Source organism: Strix uralensis, chromosome 5 (genome assembly GCF_047716275.1).
Source record: "Strix uralensis isolate ZFMK-TIS-50842 chromosome 5, bStrUra1, whole genome shotgun sequence".
Lineage (NCBI taxonomy): Eukaryota > Metazoa > Chordata > Aves > Strigiformes > Strigidae > Strix > Strix uralensis.
This window is the reverse complement of record NC_133976.1, coordinates 58,913,106-58,931,767: the sequence shown is the minus strand read 5'-3', so window position 1 is coordinate 58,931,767 and position 18,662 is coordinate 58,913,106. Positions and strand designations below refer to the sequence as shown.

Here is an 18,662-nt window from a genome sequence, read left to right as displayed (position 1 = left end):
AAATTAATTTGTGCTTTCTAAATGCCAGGATCACTGACCAGACATTCAAATTATCCCCCTTTCTGTCTGTAAGCTCCAGGTGCTGATACAACATGACCGTTACCAGGTCCTGAGCTGTCTTCTGAAACACCCATAACAATGTGAGAAGAGCCCCCACCCTGTAATAGTCAAGAGCAGATCATCTGCCACAGCAGAGCAGTTCCAGAGATTCACAGATGCTGTATTATGAGTGGAAATGGTCTATTGCAGTAGTCCCTTGCTGCACTCATAGACCAAAGGGCTAGCAAATGCATCACAACACTGATGTCCCTGCTACCACAAGAAGTGAAAAGGTATTGTGGTCTCATCTTAGTGCTGCACACAGCCAGATGATATAAAAGCACAGGGATTATCCAGCTATACCTCAGTAGAGAAGGTGGCTGGATGCTGAAACAAGTTGCAGGTGGTGGTGGTGGAGGGGGAAAGACAGCTGTGAGTCAGTGAGTGAGGTTTCTAAATGCCATAATACTCAAGAGATGGTGCATTTATCCTTTGGTCCCGGAGGTTCATTGGTTGCTGTACTAGAGCAGAGAGATGCAATCATGTTCCCATCCTGGAGGTTTTTTTAGGTGCTATAATAGAGTAGTGGTGATCAAACCATCTCTGAAGCCTTGGGGTTGCTGGCATGCAGCAGGGGTGACGTCAGCATCTCTCAGCCCCCACAGTCCCCAGCTCCTGGATTCCAGGAGAGCTGCTGGAGATGTCGCTTCCACCCCAGAGGTCTGCAGGGGCTGTGATGATGTCAGCTTTGAAACACTGCCAAAGTTCCCTCTGGCCATACAGGAGCTTTTAACCCCATGGAAAGGTGTGATATTGACCCCAGGTCTCTCGGAACTGGGACATGAGCCCAGCTGCTCCCACTCTGTCCCTATCAGCTTCAGTGGGTGTGGCTCCAAAATACCCACCAAAACAAACCACAGCTCTAAGAATACAAAAGAGCTCAGAGATCCAGCAAAGAGCAGCATGTGGCAATGATCCTCAGTGTTTGTTTTACTGGCTTAAAAACATTTCCCTGCACAAGGAGTCACTCCACTCACACCTTGTGGGCTGCCCAGGAAGAAGACATACATATGAGGAGTCTGAGATTTGTGTGTGCTACACACAAATAGCTAGAAATCAAACTCTGTGAACAGGCTCAGTTAGCCAAGCTGTTAATGATTTCAGCACCCTATATCATATATTCAGTTAAAAAACCCCAAGAACTGGGACTGTGCTCCTGCGTAGGGAATGCAGTAGGACAGGGAAGAGGTGTTTATAGACTCAGCTCCTTACACTGAAGAGAGGAGGAAATAATCAGATAGGTTTCAGCGTTTCTATCTCTCTTCAGCCCCAACAGATTTTTAATTCTGGGCTCCAGCTTGGCCTGTCAAATGGAAAGGCTGTGATACCGTTTTATCCTGGTGCTGATTCCCGCATCCATAGCTCAGGTAGGAGGTGGAAGCATGGGCAATCTCCCAGAAACGTCTGGGAACTTTCCAGGTTAGGTTTCTGATCTCAGGCAATTTCAAGAGTTTAGGTAGTTTTGCATTTTTTTGTATGTGTGTGTGTGTGTTTTTTGGTTTTCACTGGAACTGAGTTCAAACTCAGAGGCTGAAAACCCTGCTTCTTACTATTGACTTCAACACGATTATGCCAGTTTATCTTAGGAGAGAATCTGACCTCATTCTTTCTGGAGCTTGAGGATGCTCCTGAACACATGTGATGATAGGAGGAGTTGGGACATGAACAGAATATCACCGTTTATGTCCTAGCACCTAAGGTAAGGTGCATGCTGGGGAACAACCATTCCAGATCAGAGAGATGTCCACGCTGACTCTCCTGAAAGTCATCACCAGATTTTTTTGGGGAAAAGGTGGAAAAACCTCAAAGCAGACAGATGAGGGACAATGTGCTCCTATCTTCATTTTCTTATTTGCTGCTATGAGTTACAAGTTAATATAGGCTCTGAAGACTGAACCTGAAGGTTCAGGCTCCAAAACTGGGCTCATCCTTAGTTAAAGCTCTTTTGTGTATTCTTGCTCTCCACAAAAATACACAAGCCCACTATGAACCTTTCTAAATTCTCGGTCCTGACAAAATCTCATGACTTAGAGCTCAACAGTCCAACCTTGTGAACCTGAATCCCATGCATTTTAATTTTACTGTGCATTGCCTCTCTCCTGTGTGATGAGGAAAGAAAGAACAGATGTACTCATAAGTGTCATAATTTTATTTTTTTTCAACATCTGCTCCCAGTCCGCTGTCTGAAACCAGCAATCCCTGTCACCTCCATCTCTTCACTTGAGGGTGTTCACAGGCTTTCTGTCTCACCTCAGAGCCCCTTTGATTCTCCAGCATCCCTTCAGAAACAGGCTGACCCCAGTTAGGAGTGCAATTCCAAATGAAGTGGCACTGCAGGCATACCAAGAGCCTTGCAGCTCTTCCAGAGTACTCTCTACCCACTGTCTCTGCAGTCAAACAGCTACTTTGCCTGCTTGAGGGCAGCATAAAACAGGGCAGAATTCCTCAAAGAGCTCCCTGATGTCTGCCCACACTTTCATTTGGCTGATACCCTTCATTCAGGACCTTTGGGGCTATCTAAAGTGTTGCGAGTCTGCCCTACACATTACTTTGAACATAGCAATACTGAGTTTTGTTCACCAGAGCACAGCACATTCATTTACCTTAGCTCTCTTTCCCCAGCATTTCTCACAGCCCTTTCTGGCCACAGTCAACTTAATAACTTTGTCTCATGTGCAAATTTTCATATGGCATATCTCTCCTCCCACCTTTCCAGGTCATTAAACAATACAGTAAATCACATGGGATTTAGAAGAGAACCTGGAGGCCACATTAACCTTTTGCCATGGTGAAACTTGACTGTTTAATCCCCTCATTCTTTCAGTCTCCTACTCAGTTTTTGATCTATGTCAATATTTTGTCGCTCACTGACTACTTAGCTTCTTTAGTAGCTCTTGTGCAGGATCTTTCAAAAGCCTTTTGGAAGTCTAAATACATTACATCAATTGGTTGTCCTTTATCCACAGCTTTATTGACACATTCAGAGTTGTAGGAGATTAGCAAGATACAGTTTTCTTCTGCTGAACCTGTGCTGGTTAGGCCCTATCAGACCACAATCTTCTAGATGTCTTCAAGCATTGCTTTTAAATTATCATTCCCATCAGTTTACCAGATACAGATGCAAAGCTTACTGATCTTTAATTCCCCGGATCATCACTGAAGCCTTTTTTTAAATATAGGTACAACATTTGGTCTTCTCCAATTCCCCAAATCAGTAGCTTTTTTTTTCACAAGAGATCGTATATTTTTGTTAGCAACTCAATCACTTAAGCTCCTTCCAAACTCTCAGATTTAACCATCTGGACTTGATAACTTATTGTTCGGGGAAAGGGGGGAGGTTTTGTGTTTTTTCCAGTGGGTTTTGGAGGGGTTTTTTATGATTGGCTTTGTCCCAGCACCCATTATTCTACCAGCATGGTTTCCAACAGTTCCTCATCTAAGCAGATATGGGAAGAGAATCTCACAAACACCGTTGGTAGGGATAGCTGGTACAAGAAAAATCATAAGACAATTCAGCTCCCCAGCAACATCCTAAAAATGGAGATACTGAGTCACTTTAAACACAGGAGGTGACTGGAATTGATCAGTGTGAGTTTTCTTGGATAACTTCCACCCTGTTCTGACCGACCAGGCTAGTTTTGCTCATTTGTTTGGGTCTCTTGCTGAACAGTGATTTCCATCTTGACCCCAGAAGATTCAGGGCAGGAAAGGAACTAGCTTGATTATATACAGCCACAGGTGCAATAAAAAGAAAGTGACCTCAGTGCTGGGGGATGCATGAACCTGGGAGGAGATGAAACCCAGCGAGGATGAAAAGAAGTAAATCAGAAGGTGAACAGAACAATGCTGGGCTGTTAGCTCCATTGATTGCCGTTCAACTGAATCAGCCCAAGACATGAAATGTAATGGGAAATGCTGGGGAACTGAAATAAGTAGCCCCATTATATGAGTGTTTCTCTCTTTGTGCCAGGCTGGTTCTCAATAGCTCTCACCGTGCTGGCTGGCTTTAAAAAGCATGGGAGTTCAGATGAGGTCACAACCTGATAGCCCTGATAGGCCACTGACTTCAAGCCACATGGCCTATTGTTTCTACAACAAGGGGAGAGGGAGGAAGCTCAAGATGGGCTAGAAGCACCCACAGGTGTGTGTCACAGTGAACACATTGGCTGTGGGTACATGCTCACCTGCAAGCCTGTCTGCAAGCCAATGCTGGCATTCGAGCTTCTGGAAACTGACACTCAGAACATCTGTATGAAATCTACCTACCTTGTGACAGACCGGCCATACCTACCTTACCTGACAAATACGTACTCAAATATATTTCATAAAAGAGTAAGAGAAACTTCCATAAATCCCTCTTATCTAATTGCTGCTATTCAGTTCTTATGGGACATATTGATGGGGCAATTGTAGAGAAAATTCTGCCCCATGCAGCATGTTGAATTCATTTCCTGTAGACATTGCCTATGTGAGGTAACGTGGCCATAAGTATTTCTAGGGAGCAGTCTAAAGACAAGTCTGTGGCTCCCCCTAAGACCTCACCAGCATGCCTCCAGTACAGAGCAAGGCAATTCCCAGCAGTGCTGGGCAGCACACTCACCTCCTCTGGCTCCACAAGGCCAGGGCCAGGAGGACAGAGGACATGGGGAGGGGTTTCTCAGCCATGCTCCCTCCTCCATATCAGGAGCAGAGGAACATGCACAGAAGACAGCTCAGAGCAGGAGAAGGGAATATCAGACTGGTTATTCCCTGGGTTAAGCAGGTGGATGGGAGATGAGCAGTCCCCCTGTGCAAAGCTGATCCTCCTGTCACAGCTTTTCAGACCACATCTGTGCCCAGTAAAAACATGGTCAGGTCGAACTCTGGCCTGTAATAACTACATAAGAGACTTCCACACCACATTGTCACGGCAGGGACATGTTGCTCTCTTCCTGACTCCCTCTCCACCCCTCTCTTCTTTTGCTGTTTCTTCCCTTTCTCTCTCAGGTCTTCCCTCTTTCTTAGTGTCTCCATCCCCTCCATACCCCTATGTGCTTCACAATCCCCTTTCCCTCTGCGACACCTCCCTCCACTGACTGCAGGTCTCCACCTCCAAGAAATCAGGCAGGGCTCACACCTGAAGAAGCACAGCAGGGATGAGACAGGGGAGGAGCTCAGGGGAGGAAGAGGTCTTCTTCATCCCCAGGTTAGCCCAACATGACACCCCAGCCTGTGACCTGGCCCTACACACCAGGCGCAATCCTGCTGAAGGTGCGTTCTTGGGCTGGGATGCAGCAGCATGGACACCCGCACAGATCTTGTGCTACCGCACGCGGGCTAAGCCGGGCAGGAAAGTAGCACAAATCCCATCCAGCTGCTCTTCTAGCAAGGCTTTTACTCTGCTTCCTCTCCTCATGCGCACGGGTCTGCCATGCGTGTGCATGTCAGAGCTGTCCTCGGCCACTCAGCAGTGGCTGTGCAGAGGGTGCAAGGGGGAGGTGAAGTGACGAGGACTGGGGATGGCCATCCGCCAGTCATGGCCTGTACCAGGGTCCCCTTTGCTTCCCTGACACACACACAGACACGCAGCGTGGCTGCTCGGGAAGGTCCAGCCAAGAAGCCTGCCCTCCACCACTGAATCCCCACTCTGTTTCCCAAGTGACAAGCCACAAACTCCCTTTCTCTTCCCAAACAAACAGAGGCTTGAGTCAATCACTGCCTCGGCCCTGGCACACAGCATCCCAGTCATTATGGATTCTCCTCCAGCATCCAGCCCCCTGCGAAGGTCAGCATGCAGCCATGCCAGCAGAGTCCACAGACTGCACCTCTACTTCCCCACAGCATCCCTCTGTGCAGCCTGAAACACCATGCAAACTGTAAGCATGCCTTTACATCCCCTCTCCCCATCCACCTCCTCTCCCGCAGTGTTTGTGGTTACAGCCTGCTTCATGTAAAGGTAGGGGAAACTGAGGCACAGTGAGGTGACCAGTGAGAGACCTTGCTGAGATTAGAATTCAGGAGACCTTGGCAACAAGGTTTTGCAGGCAGTGTCATCTCTTGGCTTCAACCCCAAAAGCTTATCTTGCTGGGCTTTAAAGCTGGCTTCAGACTGCAAAACCTGGTCAGCAAATGCTCCTCCTTATCACCAGAGACTTGCACACATCCATACACAAGCATGAGATGAACCACCCCTCACCACCTTCCTGCCCGTTTCTCCCCAGCAAATAAAACTACCTCCCTCAGCAACACAAACACCTGACTGACAGATCTACAAAAAGTCACTGCAGCGTAGCAGTAAGGGCTTGCATTCATACTCTGTCCCAAGTGACCACCAATGGGTCTGTCTCGGCTCTCACCCATGGTGTAACCGCATTTCTGCCAACATGATCCTATGAGGAACAATAACACCTCTCCCGGGCCCCATGCACTGATCATGGGGCTGTGGGGTGGAGAGCAACATCCCCCGCTGAGATAACACTTCCCTCCCCTTCCTCTTTGGCTGATGCCTTCCCTCCTCCCAGCTGGCATCACCCTCTCATCCCCGCACACACACTCTCCAGGGCAGTGGGTGAGACACCACTCAAAAGGCCTTGGGAAGAGCCAGGCAGAGAGGTGGTCACAAGCCACTTGTCTCTATAGGATCTCCTTGGACCTGGGGTGGTGCAAGAAGAGATGGAACTACAGAGAGCTGTATTTCTGCCTTGCCGTGCATCACTTCTCAGGGCACCTGGGAGACCAAGGCTGTTGTAAATCCTGAAAGGGGAGGGCAGCTGCCTGGTATGGGACCTGGCTTGCTCCCTGCTAAGACTGTAATTCAACTCTCTTTCAAACTGGCTTGCCTGACAGGAGGGACTGAACCAGGCTGGCTGCAACGTGCAATTGCATCTGTCAAATTAGCCAGAGCACACACGATCCGGAGTGCATGCCAGATGTGGAAGGACAAACAACACTCGAGCCAGCATCAAGCTAGAGTTGTGCAGACAGATAATACCCAATGCAACATAAACCTTGCCAGTACAGAGTTAAGCCAACATTGTTTTCTAAACAAGTCTGAAGCAGCAGAGTGAGTCCCTAGTGGATCAGCATTTTCTAACATGTAGCTGCAGCAGTTTTGACCTAGTACCAAGCTCCCAAGCTCCCTAGAGCTGGATTTATTGTCTTGTCCACCCTGAGCCAGTGCCAAAGCCATGTCCTGAGAGGGCGGAGGAGTTTAACCAATGCCAAATGGTTTCAGAGGCTCCATCTGGGAAGAGCTTGCTTTCTGCAAACTACCCAAGAACGAAACCAAATGCGACTGCATGGTCACACTCTCTGCTGGGCCCTGGCCAAGAGGAAGAGTGACACACCAACAACACTATGGTCACTCCATCACCCACAACACACACACACACGCACGCACCGAAGGGTGTGAACCACAGGAGAAAAGATCACGTCACATTATTGTCAGCTGGCAGCAGCATTCAGAAATGATCCTACCAGGAAACATCAGCCCTTCCTCAAGCTGCTCAAAGCTGCTCCTGCCCAGCATGGCGTGCACCGAGGGGTCACGAGGGAGGGGAAGTGATGGAGAGGGAGTGAGGAAGGAGTGCTGTTGAAAGAGGGAAAAGAAGGACTCAGGGATACCCCAAAAGAGGAAGAAAAACAGCTGACACCACCAGACAGAAGTTGAAGGCAGCAGTTTGGGTGGAAGGGTAGGTGTCGGGGTAGTTGGAGAGGGGACTTTGAGGAACTGCAGCCAGGGATGGCTGACAGCAGGTCCTGCGGTGGCAGCAGGGAGATGCACTGGAAGATGCCCCCTCCTTGCTGGCATCACCAGATGGGACCTCGGCAGGAGGGGAGCACCCATCACCTCCTTCAGGGGACACCACAGCAGCACCACTGCCAGGGCTGCACAGCAGCACAGAACATGCCAGCCCCTTCCCCTCAGAGAAACACAGCAGCCCCAAAATCTGACTCAGAAAACCCTGGCATCTGACAGAGTCAGTGCAGAGCCTGAAACCACAGCCTGGCAGGTGTGAACCCCCAAACCTCCCCTCTAAAATCTACTCCTCTGAGGATGCCCTCTGCCCACTGCCTTGCCAGCAGCTCATTGCTTTAGGATCTTGTTCTGGGGAAAGGCACCTCCCAGCATGTCCATGCTTCTCGAGGGCCAGCAGCGCATCTGGGCCTGCCCAGGCGATGGAAGAAACAGCTGCTCCCCGCTCCCCTCCCATCCCCACGCCGCAGCAGCAGCTCCAGCAGCACAGAGACATGGCATGGAAATAGTGCAACTGATCTTTCTGCCTTCCCTGGAGAGGAGCTGGAGAAAGGGGCACCGAGGGCAGCCCCAGGCAGTGGGAGGCCCTTTCAGGTCCTCCCAAGAGCTTTGCACCCCGAAATGGGTCAGGTTCAGCACAGGGCCCCCTTCGCTGCCTGTGCAGGGCACGTGGCATTCCCAGCTTATGAAACACACTGTCTCCAGCAGGAAAACATCCCTTCCAGCCGGGCAGGAGCACCAGGGGACAGCAGATAAGCAGTGACAAAGAGCATACCCATCACCCCAAAATCTGTGCCAGGCTGGGCTGGGTATGCAGAGGAGGTACCTGGCTAGGAAATGGAGGCCAGCACCCTCCGTGGGGAATCGGGATACACAAAATATCTGTGAGATGAGGAGGGAGGGGAACACACCCCCCCGCATGCCATACTCTCGGTAGCATGATGCCCACTCCTGCTCTGCTGCAAGCTGCACCTCTGAGGGAACCCAGGCCAGGGCCACAGAGCCCAGCCATGTTGCTGGCCAAATCAGCCTGCTGCAGCAGCGTCAGCCCAGCTGCCCCTTCTCCAAGGAAACAGGAGAGAGGGAGGAAAATGCTGTAGGGAGAAGAGCAGACAGGTGTGTGCCAAGGGAGGGATGGGAAAGGAGGGGAACGCACTCAGGACTGCGTGCAGGGGACCCGCAGTGCTTCTCCCTGCTGCTCTGCGAGCAACCCCTCCCTGCACACACATGCAGCGCTGCAAGGAAAGGGGGTCGGAGGGGACGGAGCAGGTCTCCATTACGGGGCGGGGAGCTGATGAAAGCCTGGATTTTGTTCATAGCATAGCAGAAACCCCTGCCTTTCCCCTCCCTCGCACCTCTGGGGAACAAGCAACGAGAGGGAGGGAGGGACGGAGAGAGGCACACAGACATAGGTGCCGAGGTTGGCTTACCTCGCAGTGCCTGTGCTGGGGGTGTCTGGGTGTGCAGGAGGTAAATCCAGGGCTCCGTTCTCCTCAGTGAGTGCTGGTAAAGGCCTCTCTTCAGTCACATCAAGGAGTGGCCTGTGAGTAGGTGCTCCAGCTCACCGCTCGATCGAAGCTGCCATGGATTCATTGCGAACGACTTCGCTTTCTGTGAGGAGAGGAGGAAAGGGGAGGGAAAAAAAAAGGAAAAAAAACCCACCAGCTTAAGACTTGGAGGGTAGATTCACTTCTTTCTTAGGTTTCCAATGGCAACTGAATATACCACAGATGAAGATCCAAGGGGTGGGGGTGTGTGTGTGTGTGTGAATGTGTGTGTGTGTGGGAGGGACGGAGAGATGCACAGCTGCGGAGTCCACAGGCAGTGTGGGGTGTGAACTAGTCAGGGCATATTGGTGATTATGGGAACAGACAACTGGACACGGGCAGCAGAGCAGACGGACAGACGGATGGAAAGAGATTTAAAGGATGGAAAGAGGATAGCCTGTATCCTAAGAGCCTAGCTGTCCCACTGAGGAGGGAGACAGCACCTGGCCCAGTGTAGGGTGAGGTGCTGATGGAGCCACACCAGGAGAAGGTGAAGTGTGCTTACACATGTGGCCGCACACACGCAGACATGCCACCTCCCAGCCCTTTCTCACATCACCTGGGCACACCCCCCTGCAAGTATGCTGTTCACACTCAAACTGCTACACACGTGCTGTACACACACACACACACACACACACACACGCACACACTCACCAGCCTTTTCATAGCCCCACGTACAACCCTGCATACATTCCCTAAAAACTCAGAGTCCCCCCAAAGGGTGAGGTGCTTCTCTTCTTCACATACATCCTGCCCCTACGAGGTTGTACAGCTGTATTAACATGCATATGTGATATTTCAGATGACCATAACACAGACACATCAACTCCACCCAGCCTGTTCCACCACTCATATGAGTACACAGCAAAAATATTATATAAATATTAAAAACACAGTGAATACTGACCACTGCACAAATGCATTCTGAATATCTGAATATACCTACCACACACAAACTCCTGACTGCTTATATGTAACTGCCACTGCACAAATGCACATCATTTAATAAGCCCACCTCCACATCAGAAAAAGTGTCACACACACACATCTATATCAGTGCAAACAGCACACCAGCACCTCACAACACACACATCTGTAAGAAAATAAAAGCACATAAAACATCCTCATAAAACAATTAGGAGCATAAAAGTCAAGCAAAGCACCACTGGCTGCATATCCCACACGAATATACTATGCTTAGGAATTGCCTGCAGCATACAAACTGATCGCATCAGATACTGTTACCTACCTAACTCAGCCCACACAGTGGCATACTATCCTTCTGGATCCTAAACGCTAGCCCCAGCATCATCAAACACCAGCCATATTCTGTCACATGGAAAACACAAATACTCATCAACATCCAACACAGGCAGACAAACACAAACTACACATGAAACACAGACAGCCAGCATCACTCACCCAGAAAAATGACATCCTTGAAAGTTATGAAGCTGGAAGTCACTTTGGAGACAGCTATATTATTCTGTGCACCTGCATGCGTGCACATACACACACACATACCACTGCCACACCAACTCTGCTTAAGCTGCCACCACCGCTGAGATCTTCTCTTTTTTTGCACTTTTTCTAGTTCCGCCCATTCTACCATCTCCCAGCAAAGACCACGTATCTGTCCACTGACACGTGTTGCAGCTCCTCGGGGCAAAGTCTCTGGGAGCAGAAAACCTGTAAAAGCATCCACACTGATCCCTTCTCCTTTCCTCCTTTCTTCTGGTGTTAGATGTGCATAATTTGCATGCAAAGAAGAGTGCAAGGTCCCACCATCCCCAAGTGCTCTGAAACTGGCTGACAGTGGCATCAGGGGACATGACTGCTAAACCTAAGCATGGTGAAGAAGTACATAAACCCTTATGGGAAGCAGAGATTTGGCCAGGAAGGTGCCAGCTTCCCCCAAGCCCCTGGAGAGACAAGGATATGCACGAGGTGGGTAAGAAGGGGCAAGGAAAGGATGGCAGATCTGCCTGGCACCAGGGACACCAGGACAAGAACTCTGCCAGGCTTGTTTAACAAGCTCAGTAGCATCACAGCATGATACTGCTAGCAATGATGGAGACTGATCAGAGTTCGTCATCAGGGCAAGCATGTGTACCTGTGTGCCCCCGGGAAATGAGAGAGGCATGGGAAAACATGGGGTTTCTAGCAGGGGGAAGAGCAGCTGGGTTTGGGTGCAACCCCTGCATGTGGTGCAGGGTCCATGGCTGTACTGGGATCACTGGAGCAGTGGGTACTGTCACAGGTATAAAACAAAGAGCCCACAGACATGAAGGAGCTGGCATAGTGGCAGCTTGGACACAGGCAACGCAGGGATTGTAGTTGGGTCTAGCCCTAGCCACATGAAGGGAAAATGGAGGTAGTCCTGCGAGCTCTTGTTCTGTGCTATTGGACAGGCATGGGCTCCAAGCAAGCACAGACACACCTCAGTTTAAGTCAACAAAGCATACATTGCAATAGCCTCTTCCAGGAACTCCCTGCCCCGCCCCCCCCCCCGCCCCCCCCATCACGTGCCCTGGCACCCTGCTTCCACAGTTTTTCACCAAACACCCCCCAGCCCCCTTCCTAGTGCATGTAAGTACACCTTCCTCACCGTTACTCAGGCATGCAAACTCTCCACTCCCCAAAGCCACCTACTTCACACCTTCCCCCAGAGCATTCCCACCTTCCCACGCATGCACCACATGCATGTTTGTGCGGCAGCACAAGAAGAGCCAGAAGAAACGTGGGGAATCCCCCACCACCACCTCAACCCCTCCAAGCCACCCCCTCTTCCCCTCTACCTCCACCACTGCCACCACCACTCACTTTTCAGAAGTGCTTTGAAGGAGTAAAAATTTCCTCTCTCTCAGCTAAACTTGGCCCATGCACCCAGACAATTTCAGCTTGCTGGGGATGTCTGTTCCTCAGCACTATGCATGTCTCTTCTCACAAACATCCATTGTGCATTACAGGAGATGAATAATGCAGGTTGAAAGGGGACAAGTGAGAGAGTCTTTTGGGCCTCAGCAAGGCACATGTACAGAGCAGAGTAGAGATGGAGTTGCCTCATTTGGTCAAAGCTAACAGATGCTGCCAAACCCAGAAAAGCCACCACGGCCTGAAGTGCTACTTGGGTTAAAGTATGGTCATGAGGGCAATTTAAAGAGGCTTTTGGACTTAGGATTTCTAATAGGTGCTGAGAGGCAACACAGAAGTGTCGTGTGTGGATATGCAAGGAAGATCTTCATCTCTGAGATACTTAGTACTGAGCTAAGCAGCTGAAGAGAAGTGTGGAAAAGGGAAGCATCATCCTAAACTGACCTCCAAACCATCTGCCTTGTGCTTCAGGGGCATGGAAATTGCACCATGACTAGCTAAACAAAGGAAAAGGGAGAGCAAAAGCAAGGCAACCAGGAGCCAAGGGAGATGCATATGTGTGTTTGCCCATGTATGTCGGTGTGGTGTTCATCTTGTTCATCTGAAAGGGATGCGTTTTGCCTCACCTTCACATGCCAGCTTTGAGATGGCAAGCAAGGAGACCTGGAAGACACAAAAACATGTGTGTCTGTCAGTGTTGCTGTGAGTGAGTCCATGTGCATGGGATAATGCTGAAAGGGGGCAACATGGACAACATGGTGTCATGTGTGCACATGGGTGTGCAGAAATGCATGGCCTCTGGTGAACACCTGTGTGTTGGTGGTGTGCATGTGCCTGCTGTGGGCAGTGGACTCCAGGTAGTGATGTATGGATTGTGTATGTGTATGTGTGTGCATCCACGTGCTGTACTATAGGGTGAATAATGCATATGTGTGCGAATCTGATTTTTTGCTGAAAACATAGATGTATTTGTGAGGTGTCATAGGGAGTGATGTGTCCTCTGTGGTTTGTCTTGTGTGTGTGTGGCAGCATTTACACCCCTGTGAAACGCCAGTGTGCTACTGCACACCTGCAGAGTGAGCATCCTGTGAAAGCAATGTTATGAGTACAGCACAAAGCTATGGTAAGTGTGCATGTGCTGCATGCACCCCGGGGTGCGTAGAGGTTTGCAGGGAGGAGATCCCTCTCTGGGTGGAGCAGTCCATCTGGCTCCTGCACTGCCTCTCCCAGTCTCTGCTTTTCCTTCCTCACCTTCCCTCAGTTCCCCTCAGTCACTGGCAGCAGTGTACTCTGCCCTGGGAACCAACTCCCACACATCAACACACAGCAAGGGAACTCCTTTCCTTGCAGTTCCCTGGTGTCTTCCTGTACCAAGAGCCAGAAATAGAAGAAAAACCTTGCTGGGCAACCTGAACTGGACCTATTCCCTTTCCATGTCCTTGTCACCCATTTCCAACCCCAAGGAACTGCATCACAAACCCACAAACTTTCACCGAAACCCACAAACCTCCAACCCCAAACCCTGAGCACTACAAGCCAGACTCATCCAAGCCATGGGCCATCTAAAGCTGACACAGGTCAGGTAAGGCACCTCAAGGTAACAGAGCTAGGAGACAGCAGTCCTTATAGCCAGGAATATAGAGGTTCCTCCTGCAGCTGCAGTGGTACCTGCTTGACTTTCAATTCCCCAGAGAGAATCACCCACAGCTGGGTTTGGTGTAAGAAACCTTTCACATAAATTGCAGCCAACACAGCTCAATCTCACACCTCTGGAGTCAAAGCAACGCATCTTAGCTCCTCCGTCATTGCTCCCACATCAGAAGGCTAAACTTTCGGCCAGATCCCACAACTACTGAGTAACCTCCAGGCTAGGATCTGAAGCGCAGAGCCTGCCCACTTGGAGCACCTCCCGGGGCAGTGGGACTTGAGCAAGAAGTAAACCCCAAAGCCATTTCTTTATTCCTTTAACCAATTCTGCAGATCACTACCTTCCTCCCAAACACCCTACCCTGAGCTCTACATGTTTGTTCTGGGGCTGATCTATATTACTCAACTCCCCAAACTGAAATGCAAACAACTGGCCTCCATTTCAGGCTTTGCTTTTGCCCTATATCCCAATCCGCACCTATTCCCTCTGGAGGGCAAAACTAGCACACAGGAGCCAGATGTGAAAATATGCACACTTTCCCTGGGACACTTCATGGGCTCCCAGAAAGACCCAGTTTCATCCAGGCCCAGGATCATACAGTTTTGCCTTGAACATGCAGCCTAACACTTAAGCTTCATCTGTTTGCCTCAACTGCAATCCTGAATCTGTGATACCACCAAACTTCACCCAACCCTATACACTGAAAGCCTAGCCTCTAAGCTCAATTTTGCCCTCTTTAATTTGTCCCCAGGTTTCTTCTAAACAGAGATCCAGCCTTTCACCTTGTTGCTCACCAGCAAGGCAGTGTACTCTTTACACATAAGAATGTTCAGTGCCAGACCCCTTCCCTGACATTTTCCCCACACTGTACAACAAGACAGGCTGGGAAAGTCTGGCTCCCTGATCTGCCGGGTAGCAGCAGCCATGACCCACCGTGCAGGTCTCCAGGATCCAGGCCAGGAGATTCCCATGGTTTTTTCCCTAGAGAGGAGCCCTGCTCACACCTAACACAGTTACCTTTTCACTGCTGGCAATCACGACCAGGAAGAATAGCCCTTTGAGTCAATATTTAAATGCCCACCACAAAAAGCATGGGGCCAGCCTCAGTGCCCATTTGGGGTTCTCCCCTCTGCAGCACCACCAGCATCACTACTCCACTCACCCCAATTCTTCCCTCACCTCGAGGTCTTTCCCTCCAGCCCTGCACCCTTCTCTTCCCTCCTCAGCGTCATGAGCAGCTCCTGCCAATGCCTTTCCCGCATCCTGCCCTGCAGCCTTGCCAGCTTTCCCGGCTCTGCTGGGCATGCGGAGAACGAGCCTCTGATTACCATTCAAGCTGGATTCTCATTAGGCAGAAATGCCCCTCCAGGAGATCCATTAACAGTCCATAAGGTTAACTTAATTCAGCCAGTCTTGTGTGGTCTCTGCCCACATTCCCTATTACATTAACAATCTCGAGCCTTAATTAGCATGTGAGGCAGAGGTGGCAATATTAATGGAGATAATACGGAGCATTAAGAATAAACAGGCCAGGCTGTCTCTCCCCCACCATGCATGCAAATCCTCTTCTATGCGGAAATGGCGTGAGCTTTCCCCGTGAGCAGCACACGCTGAGGAGCTGGGACGCCCCAGACCAAAGACAAGCCCTGTGACATGAGGCTAGGCTGGTGCAGGAGGACAGTGGAGAGGAAACGGGATCCCAGAGAGACCCTTCATCTGCTCAGGAGAAGAAGGGCTGCTAATGAGAAGATGATGGTGTGGCAAGTCCTGTGAGGGAATCCTTGCGCTGGGGAGGAGCAGCCATGTCCCTGGCTATTCCAGCCATCCCATCTTTCTGTGAGGCTTGGGAGAGCAAGGCCAAGGTTTTGTGAATCTCTATTCCCTTGAACACTCGATTCACGCTGCTGTATGTGTGCACATAGGATAACACAATGGGCATATGCCCTTGAATACCACGTGCAAGGAGGGGGTGTCTGCCTGATGGGGAACAGGCTGTAGTAGCTGTCTGCACCTGGGGAAGATGCTCCTCATGAGTCTCCTTTGTGATAACTGAGCTCCAGCACACTGAGAACACAGTACAGGACAGAGGGGGTTCAGGTGCTGGAGGGAAGCAGTCACCTGTGGGATCAGAGAACAAATGGACTGGGGCTCCTGCTTGGTGCAGATACACTGTATGGTGGGGAAGGGATGGCTCCCTCTTGGGACAGCATGGTGGCTGGGTACATGGGTCATATCAGCTTGGTCATCACAAGTGCAGGAGCAGCCTGGTGCAGACCCTCTCCCACCCCAGGCAGAACCAACCTGTCCCCAGGGAGGAGACACCCCAGGTGAGAGGAGGGGAGATCTGGTGCTGCCAGGTACAGTGAGGCGCTGGGTAGGCAAGGGCCGCAAACTGGTTGAGGCTGCACAGCGTGCCAGCCAGGCCGTGCAAGGAGAGCTCACATATGGCCTGCTGCCCTTCTGTCACCCCACAAGCCTGACACTTTCTTCTAAAACATGCACTTGCAAGACCATAAGACAAAACAGGGGAGGAAGGAAACAGAAGAAACCAAGCCAAGGAAGCAGAGTCTAATGACAGCGCCTCTGGACTGCTAATTCACACCTCCAGCAGCACCCAGCAGGCTGGGAAAGGAGTGGGAATCTTGCCATAAGGACCTGCAACCGCAGGGAATGGCATCCTGGCTTGCTCCTGAGGCCTGACCCATGCTATTCCAGCTGTGAGCACTCCGTTGAGATCAGCATGTCCCTCTAGGCTTTGCAGAGAGGCTTGTGCTGGGGGCAATGATCCCTGAAGCACAGAGCAATCCCCCGTGCCTTGCCCCTAAAGCACCCGGCCAGCACTAAGTAGCCTTGCTTAGCAAAGAGCAGTGCTGCAGGCTGACTGCTCTCTCCCCTGGCAGTGTCAGGACCGTGATCAGCATCAGCCCAGCTGCCTTCACGTGCCCAGAGGCACAGTGGGCAGCAGGCAGTGATGCAGGCCCTGAGCAGAGCCCAGCTCTCCCAGTTTCCAGCACAGCAAGCTCCCACTCCCCCAGGCCCACCAGCCAGCCCCTGCCAAATCCATTTGTCCAATCTTGCGCTTTCTGCTAATCCTGTTGAGCCATCCTTTAAGTTGCTCTAAGGCAGAGATAGAAAATACAATCGATGCCTTAAGAAGCTTCCCCTGACCTTGCTCAATTCAAGATAAAAGGCTTTGATTTAAAAAATTACAGTGGGGGTCTGTCACTGATCCATCGCATGGATTAAAGGAAAAGGATGCAGCTGGTGTTAGGTGAGCAGACAGGGAAGGGAAGAAAGGTTAAAACCAGCATGGGGGAGGAGACAGAAGATAGGAAAGGACAGAAAGTGAGAGGGGAGGCAGAAAAAAATACCTTCTCCCTCTCCATCTCCACACTTGACTACTGGCAGAAAAGCTTTATACACACATAGTGTGATACAACATGTCCCACCACCTTCCTTGGTCTGTAAGGAAGAGCGAGGCAGCTGCACTGTCCCGTGGTGTGACCAGGCTGGGAAGAGGCTGCTGGGACTGGAAAAGAGCTCCTTGCTCTGTGAGAGGCACCCAGTGGGGAGCAGAAACTGAAGTCTAGAGGTATAAAGGGCTGCTACAGAGATATCACCACCACTGTTTCTCCTTCCGATGTTGTTCAGGCCTTCTGCCCCTTCCTTCACACCAAACCTCTCCCTTCATCTACTTCCCTTGCTGACAGTAGTGTCCCTCACTCTCCCTGCTGCCTGTCCTGGCCCAGGTCACATTTGACAGCATCCAATCAGACTTTCCATCATTCACCTGAGTCCCCTATAGCCCTCAATTCAAAGGTTACTCGAAACAGTTTTCCTCTGTAGGAAATGTCATAAGGGCTACTGAGAGCACCTTTCTCTTTCCCTGTACCCTCCAATACTGCAAGGCTGTTGCACCTCCACCAGGGCCTTTTTCATCCTGGCATGAGCCCATTTCCTCCCTCTGAACCTATTCTGTTTGAAGACCACTCACAAGATGGCTGATGTTTCATTTTCATTCATCTTTTCTCCACCACCTGGCTGAGGGTCTCAGCTAGCGAGAAAATCTTAATTTCAGCAAGGTTTTTGTCACTAAATCTCTCAATCTGCCATAGAAGAGCCTGGTGCTGACCTGGGACCTGACTCCTGGGTATCTCTTTCAAGTTGGTCAAGATGTCCCTGTCCTGTGCTGAGGCCTGAGAGACTCCTCATAGGAAGTCCGTGTCCTCTTACCTTCTCCCACTCTCCTCCACTGCCCATCATACCAGCAGAATATCCAAGCCATATTTTCCCAAGACCCTTGTGTCAACAGACTGTCCCACCATCAATCTACTTATCTGAACATACTTCAGTCAGAGCCCAAATCAGATCTCCTTCACTTCTGGCCTTTCAATTCCCTCACTTGCTGTGTATTGACCGGTCCCAACTCCTGCCTGTGCTGACCAACACTGCCCATGCTCACAGAAGCTATCCCCACATCCCGAGCTCCACTTCAAAATTCCCCTTCATACTTTTCAAGCCTCCTAGGACCCTGTTCAGTCCTGTCTTGATGGCCAAGGGCACCCTCAACTGGTTTCACAGTTTTTTCCCAGCTTCTTCAACTACTCCTAGACCATGCCACTACAGTCTTCACCTGTGTGGGATCTGGCACAACTCATCTCTGCAGTGCTACTTCCTACCTAGCAATGCCCCATGTCCTTCTGTCACTACAAAGCTACACTGCTGTAGCCAAGAAAAAGGCAGCTGATAGATGCAG

The 18,662-nt window shown here is 50.5% G+C and overlaps 1 long non-coding RNA gene across 1 annotated transcript in view; it reads right to left on the bottom strand.

Annotated features, from left to right (window-relative positions):
* Nucleotides 1-18,662, bottom strand: part of LOC141944544 (uncharacterized) — a 50,269-nt gene that overhangs the window by 23,716 nt on the left and 7,891 nt on the right. Inside the window, exon 2 of the long non-coding RNA XR_012629259.1 lies at nt 9,265-9,445. This is a non-coding gene — a long non-coding RNA (uncharacterized LOC141944544). The remainder of the gene's footprint in view (nt 1-9,264; nt 9,446-18,662) is intronic.